Source organism: Procambarus clarkii, chromosome 58 (genome assembly GCF_040958095.1).
Source record: "Procambarus clarkii isolate CNS0578487 chromosome 58, FALCON_Pclarkii_2.0, whole genome shotgun sequence".
Classification (NCBI taxonomy): Eukaryota; Metazoa; Arthropoda; class Malacostraca; order Decapoda; family Cambaridae; genus Procambarus; species Procambarus clarkii.
This window is the reverse complement of record NC_091207.1, coordinates 29,377,765-29,382,269: the sequence shown is the minus strand read 5'-3', so window position 1 is coordinate 29,382,269 and position 4,505 is coordinate 29,377,765.

Below are 4,505 nucleotides of genomic sequence, written 5' to 3'. Positions count from 1 at the left end.
CCTACTTAACCTAACCTATCTTTATAGGTTAGGTTAGCTTAGGTAGCCGAAAAAGTTAGGTTAGGTTAGGTTAAGTAGGTTAGGTAGTCGAAAAAGAATTAATTCATGAAAACTTGGCTTACTAGGCAAATCGGGCCTTCCATAATAGGCTGAGAAGTGCGTTCTGGCTACTAGGTACGACATATATATATATATATATATATATATATATATATATATATATATATATATATATATATATATATATATATATATATATATTTATTTATATATATATAGGAGGGGTACCACCTCTGGTGCAAATGTAGGGACCCATAGCCTCGGAGAAGAAAATAAAGAGTACTCAGAGAAGACCTTGTGGATCCTCACTGAACACTTTGATATTTTCTTCTCCTACCACCCCTATTCTTTTGTTAAGTGTGTATATTTATCTAACTTTATTTGAAAATGTCATTACACAAAAAAAGTTACAATATTGATTACATACAGGGTACAAGGCTGCTTGTCACAAGTTGAATAGCTCCTCCAGCTCCTCAGATGGCGGGCAGGAACCATGGATGCAGTGAGCATTTCCTCTCTGGATTGCCACACTAAGGCGCTGAAAAAGAAAACTGGCAGCTCTGGGGTCTCTAGTTGTTTCGATTAGCTTAGACCCCAACTCCTTTAAAAAGCTAGCAGCACTTTTACCCCAGGCACCAAGCGTCTCTGAGGCAATGGGGACAAAATTGTAGTGGTGCTCAAGGTCTCTGTATTTACGTGACTTGGCCGCTTCCCGGCCGCTATATATATATATATATATATATAATATATATATATATATATATATATATATATATATATATATATATATGTCGTACCTAGTAGCCAGAACATAATTCTCAGCCTACTATGCAAGGCCCGATTTGGCTAATAAGCCAAGTTTTCCTGAATTAATATATTTTCTCTAATTTTTTTCTTATAAAATGATAAAGCTACGCATTTCATTATGTATGAGGTCAATTTTTTTTATTGGAGTTAAAATTAACGTAGATGTATGACCGAACCTAACCAACCCTACCTAACCTAACCTAACCTATCTTTATAGGTTAGGTTAGGTTAGGTAGCAGAAAAAGTTAGGTTAGGTTAGGTAGGTTAGGTTATCGAAAAAACATTAATTCATGAAAACTTGGCTTATTAGGCAAATCGGGCCTTGCATAGTAGGCTAAGAAGTGCGTTCTGGCTACTAGGTATGACATATATATATATATATATATATATATATATATATATATATATATATATATATATATATATATATATATATATATATATATATATATATATGTCGTACCTAGTAGCCAGAACTCACTTCTCAGCCTACTATTCAAGGCCTGATTTGCCTAATAAGCCAAGTTTTCCTGAATTAATATATTTACTATAATTTTTTTCTTATGAAATGATAAAGCAACCCTTTTCTCTATGTATGAGGTCAATTTTTTTTTATTGGAGTTAAAATTAACGTAGATATATGACCGAACCTAACCAACCCTACCTAACCTAACCTAACCTATATTTATAGGTTAGGTTAGGTTAGGTAGCCAAAAAAAGCTAGGTTAGGTTAGGTTAGGTAGGTTAGGTAGACGAAAAAACATTAATTCATGAAAACTTGGCTTATTAGGCAAATCGGGCCTTGAATAGTAGGCTGAGAAGTGCGTTCTGGCTATTAGGTACGACATATATATATATATATATATATATATATGACGTACCTAGTAGCCAGAACGCACTTCTCAGCCTACTATGCAAGGCCCGGCTTGCCTTATAAGCCAAGTTTAACTGAATTAATATATTTTCTCTAATTTTTTTCTTATGAAAGGATAAAGCTACCCATTTCATCATGTATGAGGTCAATTTTATTTTACTAGAGTTAAAATTAACGTAAATATATATATATATATATATATATATATATATATATATATATATATATATATATATATATATATATATATATATATATGGTAATTGAAAAATCAATTCTCCAAAATTAATTTTTGTTTCTAGTCTCACGCGATGCTTGAACGCGTTTCGTAATAACTTACTACATTTTCAAAGACTTTAGTTTACACACACACAACTCTAACCTGAAAACACTAAACAGAGTTTTACTTATGCTAAACACTTAAACAGCTTGTCTTATATTCTCGCATTTGGGTGAGGTGATATGTTGCAACAGTTTTGGAGTAGGTGAACAAACTTTTGACCAACACAAGACAGAACATGGAACATTGGGTATTAATTGGATAAATGAGGGGGAAGAATGGAAGTAATTGCAAAGAGCCTATTGGCCCATACTTCCTCTTGATGCTTCTATATTGGTATGGAGTCTTGAAGTGGGTAGAATATAGATGTGCATTAATTGGCTGTTGATTGCTGGTGTTGACTTTTTGATGTGTAGGGCTTTGCAGATGTCAAGCCGCCTGCTATCGCTTTATCTATCGCTGATTTCTGTGTCGTTTGTTAAGACTTCTCTGGTGATGGTCTGGTTGTGGGAAGAGATTATATGTTCCTTGATGGGGCCCTGTTGCTTATGCATTGTTAATCGCCTGGAAAGAGATGTTGTTGTCTTGCCTATATACTGAGTTCTTTGGGGCTTACCGTCCCCAAGTGGGCATTTACCGCCCACTCAGGTGATGGTCTGGTTCTAAGAAGAGATTATATGTTCCTTGATGGAGCCCTGTTGCTTATGAATTGTTAATCGCCTAGAAAGAGATGTTGTTGTCTTGCCTATATACTAAGTTCTTTGGGGCTTACCGCCCCCAAGTGTGCATTAATTGCCAACAGCCAATTAATGCACATCTATATTCTACCCACTTCAAGACTCCATACCAATATAGAAGCATCAAGAGGAAGTATGGGCCAATAGGCTCTTTGCAATTACTTCCATTCTTCCCCCTCATTTATCCAATTAATACCCAATGTTCCATGTTCTGTCTTGTGTTGGTCAAAAGTTTGTTCACCTACTCCAAAACTGTTGCAACATATCACCTCACCCAAATGCGAGAATATAAGACAAGCTGTTTAAGTGTTTAGCATAAGTAAAACTCTGTTTAGTGTTTTCAGGTTAGAGTTGTGTGTGTGTAAACTAAAGTCTTTGAAAATGTAGTAAGTTATTACGAAACGCGTTCAAGCATCGCGTGAGACTAGAAATAAAAATTAATTTTGGAGAATTGATTTTTCAATTACCATCGACAGTAAAAAGAAACATAAGAAATATTGAGAAAATTCGTGTTAGAATTATTACTCTTACTTTTTCGGTCATATTTAACAACATATACAGATAAATGAAGGAATTTAAATTAGTAAGTATATTAATGTGAGTATTCCTTAAATGGGAATCCGTAACACTCTGCAACAAGGGAAAATGCTGCTGTCTGGGTCTGTGAGATTTATATGGCTAGGTTAGCAGGAACTGACGAAAAGAAGCTATTAAATTCTGTTGCTGTTTCCAAATCTGTTGCAAGAGTGTAACCATCTTTGAAGAATTTTATATGCTTGATATATGATTGTTGTTTAGATCCTAGAATATTAGAGATGGCTTTCCATGTGCTTTTCATGTTTCCTTTTGCTTCTTTGAATCTACTCTCATAATAGGAAAGTTTTGCTTGCGTTATTATACCGGTAAGCATTGATGAGTATCTCTTAACTACTTCTTTTGTAACTAGGCCAATCCTAAGGTTTTTTCATATTCATGTTTCTTGTTGCTTGCTCTGAGTATGTCATTTGTGAGCCAGGGGTTGTTTAATCTTTTGGCAGTTACTTACCTGTTGAGGAGACAATGAGTGTTGTAGAGGCTTAAAGTTTTGGAAAGGAAGATGTTGGCTAATGAATTTATATCCTGTGTATTATTGAATTCAGATTCCGAGTTAATATTGTGAGGTGCATTTGTGAGATTGCCTATTGCTGCTTCACTGTGTAGTCTGAAGTTTCTTGTTAGCTGGTGATGATATGTCCATGTTTACTACGAGAAAGGTAGGATAGTGGTCAGTTGTTCTGTCAACGATTATACCAGATGCAAGGGAAGCTGTTGTGTTAGTCCATAAGTGTTCCACTGTAGTAGCGGATGTTTGAATGATTCGGGTTGGCTTGGTGATTGTCGGGATTAGAATGCAGGAGTTCATGCTGTTTAGGAAATAATCGACTTGAGGGTTATTTTGTTGACACAGGTCAATATTGAAGTCACCCTCTAGAATGATATTATATTTGTTGAGGTTGTTGTTTATGATAGGATTCCTTAGGTTAAATGAGAATACAGTTGTATTAGTATTGGGAAATCTATAGATAGCTCCAATAGAAGGAGTATATAAGGGATTTAATCGAGAATTGATCAAAGGAATTTTCACAGTAGTCGTCTCAATCACTAATGACACTATTGCAAATAAAGGTATCTTGGTAATAGATAGTTGTGACACTTCTTTTTTATTTGGCCTACAGTTGTGAATGACTGTATAACCAGCTAAGTTGGG